Raw genomic sequence first — 14,317 nt, forward strand, 5'->3', positions numbered from 1 at the left:
TAATTCAGACTACTTTAAACTAGAATGTGGTACCAGACAAGGATGCCCCCTGTCAACACTGCTCTTTGCAATCACCATTGAGCCACTGGCAGTTCACTATTGAAATGCTGATCAGATAAAGGGGATTATCAGAGAAGGACTGGAACAGAAAATGTCTCTCTACGCAGATGATATGGTACTGTATATATCAGACCCACAAAATACTGTGCCTGCACTAACAGAATTTCAAAAGATTTCTGGTCTCAGAATTAATTTGAATAAAAGTGTGCTCTTCCCAGTAAATTCTCAAGCACACAATATTAGATTAGACACCTAGCTGGAAGAATTAACACTGTTAAGATGAATATCCTTCCTAAGGTTCTCTTTTTATTTCAAAACATTCCAATATACATCAATAAATATTTTTCAAGAAATTGGACTCAACCATAACCTCATTTATTTGGAATTCAAAACATTCATTTATCCAAAGGGTGACTCTACAAAGACCTAAGGCAGAAGGTGGCATGGCTCTACCTAACTTCCAGTTTTATTACTGGGCAGCAAATTTACAAGCAATAAAAACCTGGACACAAATAGATGAACACACACAGGCTTTGTCCGCAATAAAAATAAAATCCTCCAGCTCTTGTTTATATTCCTTGCTTTGTACCCCAATAAGTACAAGTTATCACCAATTTACTAACAATCCAGTTGAGCTTCACTCACTCAGAATATGAACCAATGTAGAAAGCATTTTAAGATAGAGAAGCTTTTATCTGTGGCACCTCTGCACGATAATCACCTTTTTCCGCCCTCTCAAACGTACGCAGCTTTTAATGTCTGGAAAACATCTCTCTTGTTTAAAATTGTCCAAAATGTTTTCAGGCCAAGATCCAACGTGGGAACATTACAATCAAGTTCTAGCCTCACTGGGTGACATGTTTTGGGCCTGCATCATATTAACATCATTTTGGACCAAAATTTTTAAACACCTTTCAGACAGCCTTGGTGTCCCAATCCCTCCTAATCCACTAACAGTTGTGTTTGGTGGGCTCAAAGAGGGGCTTAAAGTGGAGAAGGACAAACAAACTGTAATTCCCTTAATATTAGCACGTAGATTTATCCTGCTCAACTGGAAGACTCCTAACTCTCCCATTTTAAGTCAGTAGGTAACTGATGTTATATATTATTTGAAATTGGAAATAAATGAAATTCTCACTTAGAGATTCTGTATAAAACTTGTTCAAAACCTGGCAGGATCTAATCAATAACATTTTAGAATTAGCATTTAAATTAAGGAAGTGGATTATCTCTCCTCTTTTTTATTTATTTATTTATTTATTTATTTATTTATTTATTTTTACTATTATTAAAGTTTTATTCGGTTGGCCTAGCTCTCTTTGTCATGGGTGGCGGTTGATTTGTTTCGAACTTCATTTTGTTAAACTTGACTTGCTAATATGGAATGCTACTGGATTTTAATAAAATCAATAAAATTTAAAAACACAAAAAGTCATGGAATATTAAATAAACACTTTCACAAAAGGTATGACGAAACAAGTGTACTTTTATTAAGGAATAAAACTGAATAAAAAGAATCATTTAAATGACATGTTGCTTAATGTGTACAGTCTTGGAAGCCCAAATAGCGTTTCCATATCAAGACGTTTTCATGCATGAGTGTGTGTCTGTGTGTGTTTCACATTCATTCAGTCATACCTGAAATAATAAACACACTTCTGTTGAGTTACTGTCTGTGTAGGTTTCTTGGTTGCAAAAGTTAATAAGTAATTAAAATTTAGGTCTGGGTGTCGGTAGACGTCACAGAAGTGCGATTGGCAAATATCAGCAGGAAATTTGTTGAGGTGGTAAGGCCATTCGAATTTCCTCACGTGTGTTGGGAAAAATAAGGTGATCAAGGGAAACAAGTTTGGTGGCGATTCCTGTGTTAATGGATCGTTTCTTGCTGTACCACCTCAGCTCAGGAAAAGTAACTTTGGGAAATTCTTCAAGGTGGCCACTTCCAAAAAGAAAGAGGACTCGATACCCAAGTGAGACGATCTTCTCTCTGGTCTTAGATACTTTGTGTTTGTTACATTCACCGTAAACTCTGTGTTTTGTTTTGCTCTTTATTTCTTTCCTTTTCATGCTGCTTATTTAACTATTGGTTGGTATCTATCACCATGGCAATATCCCAGAAATTGTCACAATTGACTATACTGTACAAAGGTCTTCAATATTGCAGTATGCTTATGACGTCTGTTTTATTCCTTCCAGTTTCTTATACGTGCCCCAGATGGAGACAGGGTTCACATCAAGGATGACACAACAGAGAGACAGAAGACAAACCAGTAAACTACGTTATGTGTCCGCCCACACATGATGGGCAGTCAACCTGGATTGAAATGTGGAGATCACCTCTCATTCATTTATTGGTTATTAATGACAGAGTATTTCAGTGTACTGGGACATAAGAGATCGACTTGACTTTCAATAAGCTGTTCATGCAGGACACCATAAGAGCAGAGTAATCAGACTGTAGATAAAGGGACTGAGGTGACAGCGGCCAGGTGGGCAAAGAACTGACTTGACAAAGAGAGCAAGACATTGGGCTTTTCAGAGTTCTGAGGTGAAATCAATTCAATTAAATGTAAATAAATATACATGAAGTAAGAGAGCTCCTCAGTATAATTACACAATGGAAGGTCTGCACTAGAAGGTGTAACTTGTGATGAAGACTTGTGGCCTTTGTGTACTCATCACCATCCTCAGCTAGTAGAGATTAGTGAAGGCTAGTGAGAAGCTGAGTTATATAGTGTCCATGATGTGTGAAGTATAAATCAAGAAGAGAATCTCCATCACATGAAGAACACACTTGTGAGTCCAGTTCAGGAATATTGTGTGCAGTGCTGGTCTCCATATTAGAGAAATGAACAAACAGCACAAAAGAAAGACGAGGGAAGAGAGACTGGACTGTGGGATTTGAAGGATTTGAATCTTATGAGTTTTAGAATAGAAATATTAGGAGGTGATATGACAGAGATGTTTAAAAAGCAGAGACTCAGACACTTTTATACATTTTGACAATATTAAAGGAATATGAAAAGACATTCTGTGTTGTTTTGAATGGCCTATCCTTGTCATGTTGTAAAAACTCCTCAGATCTTTTGAATTTCTTTTAAATGTTCTCAGGTCCCACACATCCCAATCTGACTAGGTTTCCTGTAAGGAGCTTCCCTCACCTGCATGAAGTGGACGTGATCCTTGTTGTCAAAAGCTCCTTCAGCTCAGTGTCTCTCTTCTTCAGCTCCTCAATCTCCTTCTCTAGTTGTTCCATGACTCTTTCAGCCTTCTCTGTTTCTCTCTTCTCTTGTTCTCTCATCCTCTCAAACAAGTTCTTCTGAGCGTCTTCAATGCAGTGGATCAGATCAATGAAGCTTTTCTCATTTTCCTTTACCTCTTTTTTCACAGATATCTGATTGAATAAAGAAAGACATTGAATTGAGTCACATAATAAGAATTACCAGTCATGAAACACTTTGTGGGCATTTTAATGTTGTAAAGGATAGTTTGGATTGGCTGGCATCCTGGTCAAGATGTTTGGTGGTACCTCACTGAAACAACAGACTAGAATAATGGGAGGGCAGTCAGAGAATTATTAGCCAGGACAACATGTTCATCTAGTATTCTGGTGGCAGGGTGTCTGCAAGGGTGAATGGGATATGACATCTGAACAGTCAGCCCTTTAGAGGTCCTTTAGAGATATTAGAAGGACCTACTGAGGGGACAGTTCCATTATTCTATAAGGACTCTAACACAGAAGGGATTCTGGCATGTTTCTCTTATGTACTTCAAATACCACAGGGTCTCTTAGTAAAAATTGTCTCTCCAGCCCAGCCAGGTGAAATGGACATGGAATTAGAGGAGGAGAGATGAAGAAGAAGAAGAAGATGATGATGATGACGATGATGAAGATGATGATGATTTTGAGTATTGTAAACAAATGCCTGTGTGATGGAAGGTAATTGTGTTAAAATGCGTCTTTAGGACCAGAGACGTGTGTGGGTAGTTTTGTTCTGGTTTGGTTTGGTTCTGGTTTGATGCTCCCTGTTGATGACAATATGAAACATAAATGGAGATATTACACACAAGTGTGTTGTGGTTGGTATGGGAATTCTGATTTAATTTCACTTCATGAACTCTTGGAATTTTTATTGTCCCTCTTTTTTCCCAATGTCAAATTCAGGACTAAGTCCTCATTTCTAGTTCACTTATTAACTTTTTATTATTACTGATAGCCTTTGCTACTATGGCTTATATTTGAATGGCTCACCCATGTGTTGTAGGGGGTGTTAATGTGCACTCCAAAGTGGCATAGGACACAACACTGGCTAGAGCAGTGACAGGTAGGTCACAGTCTGATGTAAGTGTAAGGTAAGCAGTACACACTGTCTAAGCTCATTAACCACAAAGTTTGAGATGTCCACCTGTTTTCAAGACCTTGTATTGTTAGGAGTTGACTCAGGTAATCCTGAGATACCAGGCAGGAATGAAAAACCCTAAAGGTTGACCTCCACACCAGTCCACAGAAAGAGGGAAGTAGTGATAGTTGGGGATTCAAATATTAGGGGAGATGAGATGAAGGTTTGTTCCAGAGACTCATGCGGTGTGTTACCTTCCTGGCTGACAGCTGTCATTGTCATTGTTATCTACAGAGTGCCAGATCTGCCAGACAAACTTAAAAACTTAAGTTGAGGAGCAGAACTGACAAAGTGATCATCTCAAAAAGTCTATTTGTACCTTGTGGCAGTCCAGGAAGTACCTGTAAGTTTAACATGTATCTATTTTTTACTATCATTAATAAATAAAATACTAAGCAACACATGTTAAGAAAAGGAGTGTTAGTGAGCGGTCAACATGGGTTTAGACAGGTGAGTTCAGGTTTCACTAATTTAGGGTCCTGCTGTCTGAATCTGCAATGAAATAACAAGAAGCACTGTTGACAGTGAAATACAATGGAGGATAAAATAAAATGTCTTCTGTCTTTCTGTCTGCCCCTACACATCATCACCAGTGAAGCTTTGCTGGCTTTTCTAGTTTTCATTTATTTCACATGTCCATAATTTCAAGGGTCATCTTAATTTAACTCACTTTTATCTGCTCCACCACATTTCTCATCTCCTTCATTTTCTTCTCTCTCTCCTTAAGTCTCCTCCTGATTTCACTCCGTGTTGCCCCCAACTGTTTCTGTTTGGACACACAAGAGGACACACATGGTCTTATCAACATTTACTTTCACATTTTGAGTTTTGCTCTCTTTGTAAGTCCGGAAATTTTTACAACACATTTATTTTGCATTTTGTGGCACAACTAACTTTTTTGTCACACTTGCCTTCATATTGTCACTCGAGGTGAGCCACAGATTTGACTCAATAAATATGAATAGCAACACAAGATTAAAAGAAAAGTTTAACTTACCAGTAAGAGTGAAGATGGAGTTTGAGCTTGAAGAGAGTGACAAATAAATAAAAGAGCACACTGATGTGAAGATATGGGATTTCAGAATCCAGGAGAACATGGACACGTAGTGGCAGCAATGGTAGGACCTATGACTTCATCTGATAATCAAAGTTAGACTCGTGAGAACATTGTGATGTGTTTTGTCATTTTTATGAGTCAGTTGAGATAAGTGAAGCTACTAAGACGTGATCAGTTCAGTAAGAAGTTGAATTTAATGGTCCACTCTGCACTATAAATTATATTTTTGTATTTTATGTTGTTTACCCCATGTGTTGTGTAGTGATGACTGATCTCATGTTTTCATGGAGAACAAAATCTTCAGAGACAATCACACAAAAGCCATCAGGTTTGGTTTGGCATGTGAGAGAATTCACAGAGTGGAGATCACTCTTATTCAATAGACTGTCATGATATTCACTCAATAGATTTAATACACGTGACTGTGATCTGAGATACCGAGCACCATATCATTAACAGAAAGAAACAACTTTTTTCTTCTAAACCTTTCTCTTCTAATACCTTTTAGCATTGACAGCTTCCAAAGGTGGATAGGCAGGAATTCAAATACAATCACAACAACATTGGTGTAATCCAGCCCCCCCCCACCCCCGTCTGTTTCCACATTGTAAACTGAAATAGTGAAAATGAATTTTATTAACACAAAGACTTCTCAACTAAAGTACACGTAGACCAAATCTAAATTTACACAATAAGGCCCACAAATGTCCTCATCTAACTCCTCTTTCAAGATCTTACTTTACATCAAAAAATACCAAAACATCTGGAAACTCAGATACAGCAGAATAAAAAGTATTAAATTATGAAACTACCAAACAGTAAATCCAGTGCTGGAGGTCTCTGTACCACCTTCCAGCCAGGACACCAGACCTATGAAGAGATCTGCTCAGTTTATGGCTGAAGTTCATAAACTGTCAAAGGTCCACACAAATCACTTTTCACTTCCTATGTCTGTGGTTCAGACCTGCTGTTAGAATATTTATCATCAAATAACCTAAACACGCGTGCTGCACTAAATGATCCAAACATCCATTTTCTTAACCAGCTTATCCAGAGCAAGGTGGTGGGGTAGCTGGAGTCTATCCCAGTAATAATCAGGCACAACGCAGGGACAACACCTGGACAGGGTGCCAGTCCATCACAGGACACACACACACACACACACACACTGAAAGGCTAATTTAGCAACACCAACCCACCTAACGTGCATGTCTTTGGATTATGGGAGGAATCTGGTGCACTGAAAGAATACCAATGTGTACACAAGAAGAACATACAAACTTCATACACGGAGAACCTCGGAAATGAAATCCAATGAAAAAATGTAACATGCTAATAACATAAGGATAACAGAAGAAGTACTGCAGGTCTAAAAGTATATACAGACAAAGGACAACAATGAAAACACATAAATCTATTATAACAAAAGGCGTTATATGGGCACCTGACCCGACACAGATGGTCACGGAGGCATGTGTAAAATAAATAAACATATTTTTCTTCACCTGTGAGGCCCTTAATCCCCACAGGCACAACACAGTCCCAAGCACAATCACCAAATTAAACACACAACAAAGCTTCCTTCACCACTCCTCTCAGACAACCTCGTCCTCCTCTTTCTGACTCTGCCTGCTGAGTAGTGATGGCTGCTGGCCCCTTTTATACAGTAGTTCCCCAGAAGTGCTCCAGGTGCTTGATTCCAAGTTCCGGCTGCAGCATCCCCTGCAGAACCCAACAGGGCTGCTCCAAACTCCAATTCCTATGGAGCCCTGCGGGAAACTGAGGCACTGCTCCATCCCAGGGAGGCAGACATTTTGAATCCAGGGGGATGCATTGCACAGTTCATGGCTGCTCCCGCAAACTTATAACAAAGGGGTGTCCCGGCCAATCATGGACCCTGGCCATCCACCACACTGTGTTACTTTACTTTGACTTTTTTTCTTCTTTCCCATAGAGAAAGGCACGTAGCTTGTGATTTTTATTGATCTAATTTTTCTCAACAGAATTTCCCAGGAAACATTATTGATTCTGGGCTGGATTTTAAATGTTCTCATTTCATTTCTGGTCTTTCAGAAGGTTAGATGGATCAATTTCTAGTTGCTTATCAAGTTTCTAGAGCCTGCACTGTCATGATGATTCTAGCATGTTATTTAAAGCACACATTACAAAGTTGTCCAAATCGTGTTTCTTCCATCTTAAAAATGTTGGGAAATTAAGACATTTTCTAAATAAACAGAATTCTGAGAAAATAATTCCCGTGTTTATTTCTGATAGGATTGACTACTGCAATGCGGTATTCACTGGAGGCTCAAACTGTTCTCTATTCAGCCTCCAGTTAAACCAAAATGCTGCTGCAAGAATTATTACAAGAACAAGAAAATACAAACACATAACTCCAGTTCTTAAATCCTTACACTGGCTCCCAGTTAAGTTTTGGGCAGATTTCAAAATCCTCCTTTTAACATATAAAGCATTAAATAGCCGACTTATCTGAACTAATCATGACTTACAAACCTGAGCGCACATTAAGATCTCAAGATGATGGGTGTTTTTAATGTTGGCACAGATCACGGGGGTACAACTTCGATCCTGGAGAGCTGCACTGACAGTTTTCCTTGCTGCCACTTTCTTACCCAGTCACCAATTTCTGCTGTTAATTGACTTCTTTTCAACTCATTTTAATTGCTATGTTTTTTAAGACTCATTCCTCTCAATTGTTAAATGGCATTCAAACAAAAATGAGATATGAAGTGAGGAGCCAACAGCAAACTCAGAGCCGCAGATTCCAACCAGTTTCTTAATTAGATGTCAATTTTTATTGTTAATTAAACCTGTGATTTAATCCCATGGCTTGTCGCCTCTCTTCTCCAAAAGCAGACATTTCCCAAACTGTTGGTTTTATTTGTTCTTAAAGCCCAAGTGTTTTGTGGACCTGAGCAGATCAACATGATGGAGACCTTCACTTTTCTTTATGTTCAGATATTATATGATGGACACAGGGAGCTGGTTATGTGTTGGCCCATTTTGTATCCCATTATGTTTAGCTTCTAATTGAGGGGTCTGAGTCTGAAATAACAAGTCATTTAAAATGAAGACAAAAGAAGTTAATTAGCAACACAAACTGGTAACTGATTTAGAAAAGAGTGAGAATGAAAACCTGCAGCCACCATAGTGCTCGTGGACTGGAGCTGGACACCCCTGGCATTGATGGTCAAACGGGCATCTTCACAAGTTATTTACACACCTGCTGGGCTTGGTGGGCTTTTATCACACTGGTGAAGGTCAAAGTTCATCTGACAATCAGACATTATCTGATATAACCAGGGTGTTAACATTCAAAATATCGTTTCTACTGCACTTAATGATCACAAATAATCACTAAATAAGCGCACGATTACTTATTTTAAATTACAATGAGAATATCTACAGCAATGCTACATTGAAATATTTGGGAATCTTAGACTTGGTTCTGTAGTGCAGTATCGTCTGGTTGACGTGTCTCTTTAAAAGGCCTGAGATCAGCCACATGCACACTCAAATTGTTAAAAATGCACAAAGAAGACAATGGTAGTAAGCAGCTAAACACAATTACTGTGTATGTGGCAGCACCCTGGATTGTCTCCATTCATTTGGTAAAAGCTTGAGGTATTGAATGACGTTTTTAATGACACTGCCTGGTGACTTCCTGTGCTTATGCTTGCTGTAACATGATCCTGCTAAACACACATTAAGAGTGCTGGGATGTTAGATATTTCAGTGAGTAGCCCACATGCCACTCATACCCCTGCCAGGGACCTGTTCTGTAGTTTCTGTAGTTTGTCCTCCACAGCATTAGATACTCAAAAGACAAACTGATTAGAGCAGACAAATACTCAGCTTGGCGTAATGAACTCACTCGGCTGTTCATGGGTAATGCCTGGTATCCCATCCTGGACTGTTTCATGCCCTGCCCAAGGTTTCACCAGGATAGACTTCAGCACACTACTATAAGTCCTTGGAAAATCAGGTTTATAAGATGGATGAAGAGATTTTTCTGTTACACTGCATTTACAAATCCCTTAACTCTTATTTAATTTGTCTCAATTAAACACCAAATCTCACTCACCTCTTTTTCTTCTCTTTCCGTCTCCAGCTCCACTATTTCATGACCTTTATGTTCAGTCACCACACACATCATGCAGATACACGAATCATCAGTTTTGCAGAATATCTCAAGACTTTTCTGATGTTTTTCACAGAGTTTCCTCTTCAGATTTCCATCAGGATCAACAAGCTTGTGGTCCTTCCAGGCCGCTATCTCATAGTGAAGCTGCAGGTGAGGCTGACAGAAGGAGGCCAAGCAGGTTAGACAGGACTTCACCGCTCTGAACTTCTTCCCAGTACAGGCGTCACACTCCACATCTCCAGGGCCAGCATATTTCTGAGATGGAGAAGAACTGAGTCCTGTCATCTTTAGCTTCTCCACGATTTCATTCGGCATAGTGTTTCTTCTCAGTTGCGGCCTCAGATTGAAGATTTCTCTGCACTGAGGACAGCTGAACACTTGGCTCTGATCCCAGCAGTCAGTGAGGCACTTCAGACAGAAACTGTGACCACAGGGGATGGAGACGGGGTCAGTCAGGATGTCCAGACACACTGAGCAGGTGAACTCGTCCTGTGATACAAACAACTGGGCTTCGGCCATCGTTCAGTCTGAGGAGAGGCAGGCAGAGAGAATCAGTCAGACAAACAAGGAAGTAACTTGTGAAGAAATGAAAGTTAAAGTTTGTCTGTGCTCAGTGAGGAGGAGGAGGAGGAGATTTAAAGAGAAACCTAAGAGCTCACAGAGAGAACATCTGAAGAGACACTGAGGGTGAACAGTTAATGTGAGACAGGAGCCCAGAGAGTGAAGATCACAATGTGACAACATGACTTACACTGACAGACGAGATGCTGTGGCCCAGGGTGCCTGTTAAAGTTTAACTCACTTCAGTATATATTATTTATTTATTAAATATTGTATTATCATTGTATTTCCCTCTACTTGCCCTTTACCTGTTTCCTCAAGGGTAAGTGTACTCGTCAAGTTCCTTATCAGGTTGGTATGCTGTTGCATTTTAAGATGAACACACACATACATAGATATATGCATACTGTGAACGTTACCCGGGCACAGACAGGCAGACATGTTGTTTTCCACCACCACACGTTTATTTACAAATATATACAAGTTCAAGTGCACCACAAAACCCCCCAAAGTCCTGGCCACACACAATGCCTCTCTTCGGGCCGCCTCCACACTCTCTTCTCTCGCTTCGTCCTCTCTTCACCCGACTCCAGCCTCGAATGAAGGGAGGCGGCCCCCTTTATCCTCACCCGGATATGCTCCAGGTGCTTCCCAGGCAATCACCCGCCGACACGCCCCTGTGTGGCGGAAGTGCCGGCTGTACTCCCGGAAGCACTCCGGGTGTCTCTGCTTTTCTTCCCCCCAGTACTTCCTGGTGTGGCGGAAGTTCTGATGTCCAGGGCTCCAAAATGCATGGCAACCACGGGCCCCTACAGGGTGAAGCTTCAAAGCTCTGTGCCCGTGGCCCCCAAAGGAACCAGGGCGGTCGCCCCCAGATGGTCTGGGGAAGGCGCTAGCCCTCCTCCGGTCCTCCTGGGCGTCCCGGCCGGGTCACAACCCCAGTCACCTCTGACAATGCACACAGACCCTCACCACAACAGTGCCCCATGAATGACACAAACACACTGATTAACCCTTAGCATTTTAAACCACGCAAGTGCTTTAAGAATAATACAGCCTGTCACTCAGCACTTCAAGAGACTTATTATCGGCATGAACAACATACGATGTTTTAGTGATATCTCAGACCTAACTATTACTTTTGGTCTACAAGAATACATTTAAACATACAAAGACTCAGTACTCTTAACTATAGGCCAATTATCAGCCAAGAATACCTTCTTCACGTACTGTTCCAGCTATTGAGTGGAGCTCTCACTCTCAGCCATATAAACCTCACAGCACATATATATTGGCAAAAATCTGGCTGTCACCAGGTGCTCAAAGAAATCTAACTTATTACTTCAATTACTCTAGACATTAAGACAAAGCATTGAAAGTTAAATGCAGCATGGTATTTATTACAAGAATAATAATAATACCACAAGACCAAAGAATACTAGAAAATAGGTACTGATAGGAAAGTCTGAATATATAGTCTTTAGAAAAAGCTTACGAAAAAAGGTAGAGATGACAAGGATGAATGTCCCAAGGAGGCGTTTGATTTAGCAATCGATGTTCATGATGCTTTTCTGACGACCAGTGATGTCTTTGTCCGTTCTTCTTCCTCCCTCCTTCCTTATGTCCTTACATTCTTCGTTCTTCTTCTTCTCTTCTTCTTCTGATTTTGCTTTATAGAAAATGAGGCATATTTATTATGAAATGTCATGCCTTGGTTTCACAACACATGCCCTGATTAGCTGGCTGTCAATATGATTGATGAATTTTGCTCAAACTCTTTAATCTATCTTTTCCCAGATAAAAAAGTTCTTTGATACTGCTTCATGTCCTCCTTTCCCAGGCTGTAAACCAAATTGTTGTCCCAGGTGTCCATCCATAAAGTAATCAATAGCCTAAGGCATGGCTTAGTCTTCCTTTCACCGGTTATAAAGTAATTGTGCCGCCAGAATGTCTTCTTTTTAATGTTGAAACAGCTGTTTTAAAAGTGAGTTGTAAGGGAAAAATTACCTGTTTTGATTTGTTGTCTTGTCTCGAACAAAATATAATGGAAACCAAAATGTACAGATTTTATACACCATAACACATACTGAAGTCCACATTAGAGATGCTGGATGTTCTCCAGATTTTCAGATTTTCTTGGCTTTTCAGTTCAGAATTTTAACCACCTGACGTCACAGTCAGCTCGGCCTCCTTAGATGCATAGTGTTGGGTAATAGAAGGCTTGTGAAAAGTTTACCTGACCCGGTCTTGAGCCAGTTACACCGACACAACCAAACATGACAAAGGTGGTCTTCAGCTGGCTGTTTGACTTGCTACTTAGAGTTCTGATGTAGCTTAGTGCAGATGAACAGTTTTATGACACCAAGCCTTAAAGAATGACGTCCAATTCCATGTACGGTACTATGTCGTCATTTTGGGGTTAGAACAGAGAACTCTCCCTGTGATGGAAGGCACTCATGTTCTCTACTACATGGTTCTTGTCTCATCTGGTTGAACTGTGCCAATACCCACCCTCCCCATTGTGGCAGCACAGCCTATCAGTGGTGGTGTTTGGCAGCTGATATGCACAGGAATCAAGTCTACACCATCAAAGCTCCTGGACAACATTGTTTGCTGTCATTTATCACGCAAGTCCATCTGGTGAATTTGAGAGCCCTCAGTGGAGGTACCTGAATCTGTCTTAAAGGCTTTGAAAGAGGCCTCTATCTGGACAGTCCAAATCACAGCCAGTCTGTGCCCGCTGTCTCATCACTTCAGCCAAGGGTGTAGCCGACCCCAAGCTTTGAGGCATGAACCTCCGATAAGACCCCACCATACCCTGGGACCTCATTTTCACTCACAGTTTCTTTTGTCCTTTTTCTCTTTCTGTTATTTCATTAACTTCTCTTTATTAGTTGATTTTCTTAATTGTTTCCTGAGATGTGATTCTAAGACGCTGAGGTACACAATAATCGTTCTGAGCTCAGGTGCCTTCAGTAGTTCCAGCTCAGTACCTTCTATGTTGTATATGAAGCAGTGCTGTATCTAAGTGGAGATGAGTTCTAGAGTCCTTCAAGGTGAATTCAGCTGACCGTACACATTGTTAATTCTTCAATCTGTTTCAGTGTTTTCTGCCTTTTAAGGTCGTATTTTAACAACAGTGTGGGGTATTTCAGGTAAATGTGCCCTGCTATGGTGCCCTCACACTGCCTGTGGGGTCTTTCAATTCTGGTTGTTTCTCTGTGTGACGTAAGCAGCATCATCTTTGAAGAGGTCTGCACAGTGAAAGATCAGGGCCTGCGTTTAGGTGACGAAGTTGTCATTGTTTTGCTCAGCTGCTTGTGTTCTTTAATATTATTTTCCTAAGATCTGAAATGGAAAAAGGACAGAACTGTAGAATTGTCAATTTTACCTGCTGAGACCTTTCTGGTAATAATTCAGTTTAGGTATTGCCAAAATGTGTCTACTACTCATTTACTATTATGTGACAAGACCACAAGAAACACTTCTTTAGGTCTTCATAACACTTACTAAGCATCAGTGAAGTGTTTATTCATCTCTGCAATATGGCCTGCTAGCAGAACTTCACTTTGGTGGTCTGAGGTGGCTTACCACAGACGTGTTTAAGACCTGTGAATCCTTCATATTCATAATCAATGTGACCACCATGACAATACGCCACACTGCACACAGGTGAATGACCGCCGGACTGATGCTTTGTGAATGCCAGTAAGAACAGAAGAAGCCTTTGTGAAGGTCTTGTTACTTAACAGGATTCAAGTAACAGAGACGTTTCTGAAGTGTGTTTGTAATTGTGGAGTTAAGTGGCAGTGAGATAAAAAAAAAACATAACCAACATAACCACATTACTGAGAGATGACAGGGAGAAACAAAACAAACAAACAAACAAACAAAGATATCACTGAGTGGATGGGTTTATAGCTCAGTAAGTGTTTACCAAATGTAACTCAGAAGTGAATTATGCCAGGAGTGAGTGCAAGGGGAATTCATCTAGTTATAGGTTCAAGTTCAAAGTCGTGACAAGGCTGACAATTAACTCAGAGCCTTTGAAATTTAAAATTCACTTGGTTTGGT

General features: G+C 40.3%; 2 protein-coding genes across 5 annotated transcripts in view; both read right to left on the reverse strand.

Annotated features, from left to right (window-relative positions):
• The window catches only part of LOC120521401, a 302,230-nt gene that overhangs the window by 108,305 nt on the left and 179,608 nt on the right, over positions 1–14,317 (reverse strand). The window lies entirely within an intron of this gene.
• The window catches only part of LOC120521375 (NACHT, LRR and PYD domains-containing protein 12-like), a 112,459-nt gene continuing 110,129 nt past the window's right edge, over positions 11,988–14,317 (reverse strand). For both annotated transcript variants that reach the window (XM_039743033.1, XM_039743032.1), the window contains exon 13: positions 11,988–13,591. The gene's annotated coding sequence lies outside the window, so the exon portion shown is untranslated. The remainder of the gene's footprint in view (positions 13,592–14,317) is intronic.

Source organism: Polypterus senegalus, chromosome 2 (assembly GCF_016835505.1).
Source record: "Polypterus senegalus isolate Bchr_013 chromosome 2, ASM1683550v1, whole genome shotgun sequence".
Classification (NCBI taxonomy): domain Eukaryota; kingdom Metazoa; phylum Chordata; class Cladistia; order Polypteriformes; family Polypteridae; genus Polypterus; species Polypterus senegalus.